Source organism: Solanum pennellii, chromosome 5 (assembly GCF_001406875.1).
Source record: "Solanum pennellii chromosome 5, SPENNV200".
Taxonomy (NCBI): domain Eukaryota; kingdom Viridiplantae; phylum Streptophyta; class Magnoliopsida; order Solanales; family Solanaceae; genus Solanum; species Solanum pennellii.
Genome location: NC_028641.1, coordinates 73,270,335 through 73,279,832, shown reverse-complemented (window position 1 = coordinate 73,279,832; position 9,498 = coordinate 73,270,335).

The window sequence follows — 9,498 nt, the reverse complement described above, 5'->3', positions numbered from 1 at the left end:
ATTCTCGCTCGCCTCTCTCGCTTTATACACAGAAGTGTATAATTCTGTTTCTGTTTTGTATAAAGCGAGAGAAAATTGTATATACACATGCAAAAATGTATATCTTCGTGTTATACACTTAATTATACAATTTACAAACATTTTACTTCAAAAATTGCAGAGAAAAAGGCCAACGAATTATACAATTGCGAATTATACAATTGCAGTGAAATACAATTTTATACAACAGAAGTGTATATATTGTGTTTCTATTTTTGTATAAAGCGAGAAAAACATATATCTTCTTGCTATACACTTATAATTACGCAATATACATACATTTTAATTCGATTCAACTATATGCAAAGCAAATTATACAATTGCAGCGAAATAGGCTAGCGAATTATACAATTTAGGCCAGCGAATTATACAATTTAGGCCAGCGAATTATACACTTGTATATGTATAGCGAATTATACATTTTTTATGTTTGTTATGGAGCGCAATTATGCAAAGTTTGCTATATTATACAAATATGAATTTTTTGTTTGTTATATGTGAAAGTTGCCCTTTATAATATCAAAAATATCTACTGCGCTAGTGTAATTTAATTGTCAATCATAAGGTTTTAAATTCAATTTTAGTGTAGATAAAAAATAAATAAGTAATTTTCTCATTTGTCCTAATATTTTTTCGCGATTGACTAGACAGTAGACACCACATATTTTTACATAATACGTACAACATGTTTAATGCTAAAATTTTCACCTATAATAAAATTTAGGATCACTAGTTTTACAAATACAATTGTAATTTTAACTATAAATAAGAAGAATTCAATTTACTACCTTCGGCCAGTAATAGTTGTCCATTATATTAGGAGTAGTTATTTTCTCCGTCCAATATTGTTTGTCATGATTTCTATTTTTAGAGTCAAATTATAAAAACTTTGACTAATATTTTAAGATGTATTTTTTTATTTTTATTATATTAATGGCAAAAAATTGCAATTTATAATATTTTTCATATAGTTTTAGAATATCTATTTCTTTTTGTTTAAAATATCAAATTAATGTGATCTAATTTAACTATGAAAATTAGTCAAATTGACATTCGAAAAGCGCAACATGACAAACAATACCGGACGGAAGGAATACTTAACAAGACTTATTCAATTTATTACATTAAAAGATAATTTACGTTTTGTATCTATTTTACTCTTATATCAATACTATTGATCATTTAATACAAATTTTTAAAATATTAAACTTAATAAAATTAAAGAATAATATGATAATATTATTCCTATTATTTATTATTTTTTAAGATGTAGGTCTTAATAGTTGAAAACTATTATTGAATTGAGAAAGTAAAAGAAAAAAGGAATCCCACTTAACTTCATGATAATATAAAATCATGTTCATTAAAAGCTAGTAAAATTGTTTAAATATACTTAAATACAAGGATTAGAGCCGACGGAAAAAGACAAGATCTATATATGGACCCAAATTCTACTTTCTCCCTCTCAATTTTTTTTCGATAAAATAGTCAACTATCTCTTTAAATTAATATTTTTTTAAAAAATACATAAAAAATAATGAGGAAATTATAACGTGAGAAATCAAGCCCTGAACAACAAAATAAAATTTAAATAGCTAGCTAACTAAATTATTAAAATTTCAAAAAAAAAAATAGATAATATAATTTGAGATGTAGGAAGTAAAATGACCAAATGTCAATGATACTCAATGCATTACTTCTATATTCTAAATTAAATATGGTTTTCGATCTTATTAATAGCTTTAATTATGGTATAAAAACTTAACTTTATGTGTCTGCTTATTTATTAGTTAATAATATCCTGATAGATATTCATCAATCTATAACTTGGATTGTACTATATAACAAAAGTAAAATAAAATAAATTAAAGCTTGGACTATAGTGGTGTTTTCTTATAAGAAAATTAGGATGTCTCCCTCGATCTCATAATGAATAAAAAAACTATTCACATAATATTTACGTCACATTAAAAAATTAATCTATACAATTAAAAATTAAATCATCAAATATAAACAAAATATATCAATTAATTTGATAAATATATAAAATAATGATATAATCGTCATTCATCAACCATGAATAAAATATAATGATTGATTTGATAATACGTTAATAACCATCTTCAAACATAAATTATTAATATAGATAATACCAAAAAAGGCAATAAAATATGGTATGAAAAATAAACCCCACACATTTTACATTAATGGTGCATTTTCCACTCTTCGACATCTCATTCCCATTACGATATAGAGCTGTCAATATGGGTTAGCCCACTCTATTTGTACTAATTTATACAAACTTTGACATTTTACGAGTCAGGTTGGGTTAATCCATTTTTTGTGTGGGCTATAAAACGGATGGTCTAACCCACAAGTACGTCGGCTACAAGCTTATCGGTCAGTCCACTTTTTTTAAAATTATAATTTTTTTATGATTATTAAATTAAATTATAAATTATAATTTAAAAATATTAAATAAAATATTGACAAAACAATATTACATGATATTAATATTATTACTTGTTAATTAAATCCACAAATAAAATTCTCTTATAATTTTTGTAAAGTTTTTTTCGAATAAAAGTATAAATATCTATATAAAAATATTAACCTAATTGTTTTGAGTTTGAAATTTCTTTAATTTTAAATATTAATATTATATTGATTAATTTATTTTTATTGACCCACGGGCTGACCCTACCGATATTTCTCAAGCCCCTCAAATGAGCAGGCTTATTCAAGTCGAGCTAAAAAGCCCTTTACTTAAATGGACACCAAAAATCATAGTCCAGCCCTATTAAATCTCAGGTTATGCTAGGCCGGTCCAACGGACCTAGCCTATATTAACGGCTCTATTACAACATTAACCCACAATTTTTATCATCAGTTTCAGATTCGATACTATTTATCTAAATTATATACAAATAATTTAAATGTGTTTTAATAAAAAAAATATCTTTTATTTATATACCGACTATAAAAAAAATACCACATCACTTAGTAAATTCTACAAAATATTTTTAATAAAATAACATTTTTTTTCTCAAAATCTTTTATCCTCAGACTGGCCGTCACAAAAAATAAAACGGCAAAAATAATTCAGCTATTGAAAAGGAAAGCTAAAATAGTAAACCTTAGCTTTCCCTTTTTTTAAAAAAATAAAAATAAAATTCAAGAAAAGGAATAGAATGCTTATACGTTTCTTTTTCTATATAAAATATAAATGTAAATAAAATATAGATATAATATTTCCAAAATGTCACTTTTATGTCAATTTCAAACATGTTAATTAATTACTAACTAAATGATGGAAAATTAAAATACTCTCCTCGTTCTTTTTGCATTATGTTTTAATTTGTTTCTTTCTTCTAATAATTTTCCCTATGTTTTTCATCCAAAATTCCTACTCGTTCTCTGTTATTTATTTCAGATTTCAATTACACTTAAAATTCATTAAAAAGAAGAATAATTTCTTTTATAACTATTTAAATTCGAAATTTCTTATCAATGATAAAATGAACTGAACTTAATTATTATTATTGTTATAGCATATATTTATGGATCTTTTGATTTATATTTGCAAGCCAATTGCTTGCAAGTAGAATGAATCAAAGATGACATAATTTTATAGGTATATATTTAATTTATCTGTTAGATCTATACATTTATAATTAATGTATATTAGCCATCATCATTAATGTTAAACATGTACTCTTAATTATGCTTTTTATTTTGGGGACCATTTTAGCTCTTTGTGTCCTTTTCTGCACATATATATGCTACAATACTTCAACTTGCACTAGATTCATCCTCTATAAATAATCCACTTGCACCTATATAATAATAATAATAATAAATAATAACGCTAAAGATAATGGAAAATGCAATGCAATAATACATTTAAACACTAGACTGGTTCTTACAAATATATATGATTTACTGTAGACGTTCTTTATTTATCGTGTCAGTTTATCAAAAATAATTTTTTACGGTAATTAATTAGCAATTATCGAGAAATATATATTTTTAGAGGCAATTAATAAATACTCTTTGTATATGTTCGTAAAGACTGTAGCGATATTGGATAAAGATTTTAACACTTCTTCTTAATGTGTCTATTTATTATCACTAAAAATTATTTTTTTTATAATATGTTATAATGTTCCATTTCATTATTTCGCGATGTTTCATTCGAACACTTTTATCTCCATGTGAAAATCTCTCATGGTGAAAATATGAAAAAGGAAAAAATAAAAAGATTGGTTGCAATGCCACAAATTGAAATGTAACAATGAGTTCAAATAAATAACTTCTTAACTTTTAGATCTAGGTAATTATATTAGTGATCATTTGGCTCCCCTATTTATGCTAGTATTTTACTACGTCAAAAATATCATTAACAGTAATTAATTTTTAATTATTATTAAATAAGTATTTTTAACGGTAATTAATATTCTTTGTATATGTTCCTAAAGCCTTTAGCGATATTGATTTTAATAACACTTAACTAATAACAATAAAAATTTTAACATTCTTTATTTCTGTCAATATTTAATACCGCTAATAATTATTTTTTCTCGCAATATTTCTTCCTCTTTTTTCTAACTTATTTGACAAATTTCAATGTAAAAAGATGCAAAAATCAAATTGTACTCTGTCATGAAATGCTTTGATAATTTGGTCCCAGTGTCTTATCGACGTATAGCAAAGAGTGTCTAATTGATCAATTTTTTTTTATCGAAAAATTATATTATATATATTTATAAAATATGTAAACTAAAAATAACTTTATATATTTATATATTAAATTAAATCTTGAATATTGTAATAAAATTTTGTTCATTATCATCATTGTTTGATCCCCAACTTATGCTCATATATGTTTATGAAGCTTTTCACTTTTCTCTTCTACTTTAATATGAATTTCGCTTAAAATATCATGTGTTCCTTCTTTCATAAGCTTGGCAATTAGAAAATTTAATGATTTATTTATTCGATTCACCCTTCATCATGGATGTCATTGTTATATACACATAATATATATAATTATTATTGTATAATGTTATCGATGAATTTTAACTTGTTATAATTAGGGATGAACATGATAAAATGATAGATATATTAAATATCATATTGGAATCAATTTTTTTTGGAAATAAAAATTTCAATATTATGGCGTTTGGTATGCATTTTAAATTTCTTTAAAAAAATAAGAAAAAAAAAATATTGAAAACCATATTTAATTATCTAGTTACATATATATAATTAGAATTTTACTAAATATATAAAATAGTATTACTATAACCGTACTACACAAAATTAAAAATATTTTTTAACAATAATTAATTAACAGCAATAAAGTAATAGACGCTAAATATATTTTTTTAGTGACAATTACTATTCTTTGTAAATGTCCCTAAAATCTATAGCAACATTAGAAATAATAGTTATTAACTAATATCGATAAAGACTTTAGTATTTTTATAAATATACATATTTATTGTTGTTAAAACTTATCTTGTTATAATACTTTGAATATTTGTTATTCGACCGTTGAAACTTTGATTGCTCTGCCTCGATTGAAATAGCCTTTTGTGTAACGGATTAACAAAAAGAGATCGATTGCTTGTATTTTTTTTAAATAGTTCAAGTATTAGTATGATACAATTGAGATATTTATTGAAAAATAAAAATCATAATATATTCTTTATATGAGTCTATGTAAGTCAAAATTGAACACATTATAATTTTACTATTAAAATCAAACTTTAAAATATCAAATCATATTCAATTAATTTATATGATAATATTCATAAAATTTAGAAATTGAAAATTAAAATTGTCAACATCGTATTATATCCATCTCCAATCATAACATACTTTACTTATTAATTTATCATTATTCTTAATTAATGATTATAAATAAATCTTTATAATTAACCCATTTCAGACCTTATTGAATAATTTTTATACGATCAATATATGTAATTTAAAACTCTTATTAAAAATATAGAATTTTTGTAGGAATTTTGTTGAGGAGATAAGATACTAATTTAAGGGGATATATATAGTGAGTCCGGAGCCTAGAGGGTATAAAATTTTAACAAAAATTCTAAAATGGTATATGAATTTTATTTAACCAAAAGGGCAAAATCGCTGAAAGAGCAGCAATTTCGCTCGCCGAAAAAGGTAAAATCGCTGCAATAGCAGCGATTTGCAAAATTTGACTTTTTTTTAAAGAAATCGTTGCCTTGACAGCGATTTCCAAAATATTTTTTTTAATGATTTTTTAAAAAATTGCTGCCTAAGCAGCGATTTCTTTAAATTTTTTTAATTATTTATTTAAAATTTAAAAAAAATGAAGAGAAAATCGCTGCAAGGCAACGATTTTGTCTCCAAATTTTTTTTAAATCAATTTTTTTTTTAAAAATATTTTATTTTAAAAATTTTCAAATAAAATTTATTTTTTTATTAGAAATTTAATTTTAAAATTTTTTTACTACTTATTCCAAAATAAATTTTTTTTAATGATTTTTTAAAAATATGTAGTAATCAAAATTTAAAAAAAAATTGATTTAAAAAAATTAAAAAAAATTGGAGACAAATCGCACTTAATTTCTCCTTTTTTTTTAAAAAAATTAAATAAAAAATTAAAAAAATTAAAGAAATTGCTTCTTAGGCAGCGATTTATTAAAAAAATATTTAAAAAATTATTTTATAAATCGCTGCTATTACAGTGATTTTGCTTTTGCTCTTCTAGCGATTTTATCCTTTTGATTAAAATAAATATTTATATATCATTTTAAAAATTTTATTAATATTTTATACCCTTTAGACTCCGGACTCCACGTATAGTCGTACAACCACTTGAGAAGCAATTTGACACTACTTTATTTAAGGTCTCTCATTCATGTATCTCAAGAAAAAAAATCTTTTCTTGTGTTGACAATATGCCATGTCACAATTTTTTAATATTTACCTATATTTATTTAGTCTTGGTCATATGTAAACACAACGTAACATTATGATATATTACTAAGCGAATTGTAAATTTAAATTTTACTTTTAAGATTTTATCATAATTTTATTTGATTTATGAAGTTTAAAGTCAATTCTTATTTGAGATATTGAAAGTAAGATTTACGTTGATCACTAATTCATGTACTTACATATTACTTTTAAGAAATTAATTTCCATATGTTTGGACATTAATAATGTTTAAAATAATTTAAATTACCTAAGACATAAGTCATAACTATAACTAATTGTCCTTAACAAGTGAAACTAGTGTCCAAAGAAAAGAACTATTACATGCTATCCAGTATTAATTACTCTTATGAAAAAAGAAAATCATATAGTACATTATTTTGTTATATTATATTGAATTGTTTAAAATCTCAATATAAAAGTATAAAGTGAAAAACAGCTTTATGTAGAGAAAAAAGTTGGTAGGTGTATTTTGGTCAAGTGGCCATCTCATTTTAGAATCAAGACCACACTAAATTCATCCATATGGAAATCAATGATTAATTATGATCCTATTTATAGACTTTAGGCACTAATCAAATCATACTAGTAATTAATTAATATAAATATATAAAATCATATAGCTAGCTAGAAGGGCATATTCATGAAGGATTTGTGGTCATGTCTCATGAGAACAACCTAGTAAAATAATCCCACCTTCTAGTGGATTTAATTAAATCCTTGTTAATCATTTTTTTTCGTGTTCGAAATCTATATTGGAACTCCGATTAAATCAAGATCGCAACATTACATGACTAATTTGGGAGTGTCGCTTCAATAAGATTTTCTTTATATTCACAGCTTAAATTTGAGATCTTTAGTTAAAAATGAAATAGTCTTATCACTGCACCACAACTCAGATTAACTTAGTGTTCTTTAAATAAAAGTCTTTCTAGTTAATTGCAATTAGAAGGTCCAAGTCTAAAAAGGCTGTGATGCCAAAGATTAAAAAAAAAAGTCTTGAATTAGGTGGTGTAGCAATGAAGTTTAGTGCTTCACTTCATTATCTCAAAGATAAAAATTGACTTTTTGAAAATTTGATATATGTCTCTATAACTTGTAGCACTAAAAGAGTAACATGGAGGAGGCAATATGGTATCCTAAATTGATGTGTATTTCAGAATTTAAATTTTAATTATTTAATTGATTTTGAAGTTTATTAATCTTAAATTTTCTATAACTTATAGCACTAAGAGTGTGTTTGGTATGAAGGAAAACATTTTCTGGAAAATGTTTTCCAATTTTCTCATGTTTGGTTGGAATAAAAGTCTTGGAAAATATTTTTCAAATCAACTCATTTTCCTTAAAATTAAGGAAAATGACTTCCCTTCAAAATTTAAGGAAAACATTTTCCAAAACTCTTCTCCAACTTCAAATTATATTTTTTTTTGGCAAAAAAAAATCAATTCAAAAATATTTTCAATTTCAAAATATATATTTTTCACCGGATCCCTGACCCCCATCCTACCCACCCACCAGTGGCCAGCCCCGCANTTTTAACTCTAGTAAAAATAAAAGATGTTTCTCAAAAAATATTTTCATTCATAAATCAAACACTAAAAAATATTTTTAGAAAATATTTTCTACTCACTAACCAAACATGAGAAAATAAGTCCCAAATCTACTTATTTTCCAGAAAAACATTTTCTAGGAAAATATTTTCTATGGAAAACATTTTCCTTCATACCAAACACACCCTAAAAGAGTAACATGAAGGAGACAATATGGCATTCTAAATCGACGTGAATTGATTATTTAAATTTTACTCGTTTAATCGATTTTGATGTTTTTAATCTTAAATCATTATATATGTTTAAAATTATAGGTGTAAATCTGTTGTTATTAGTATGGGGATGACAACAAACATTTATCGGCATGTTTAAAGGTTAATCAATCATGTTTGGTTTACGACTGTTATACTTTGTCAGTTTTATATTATTTGATCGGTTGACTCGACACATTTTTTACGAAAGTTTTAATTAAATGTGTATTTAAAGCTAATGTCTTATCGTATTAATGATAGTTTGAAGTTTTAAATTTGAATATTACTACTAATTTATGTAATAGTTATTTTATAGGTATAAATACATAAACATGATCTTTAACTCGATTTTAATGGATAATTATGCCTTTCAACTCTGAGTATGCACAAGTAAACAACTTCAACATTTATAAAATTGAACAAGTAGACACACGTTTCCTACATGACATAATACACACATGACTCTACATGGACACTAAATTGTCACGTAGGGTGCCAATGTAGGACGAATATATTTATTTATTTAATTTTATACAAATTTAAGTGTCTACTTGTGCACATCCAAAATTAAAAATTAGAATTGTCAGACTAAATTAAGAGTTATGCTTATGTATAGATCTATTTTAATAAGAAGGATAGCATGATTTATTTAACGGATAACTCAAATG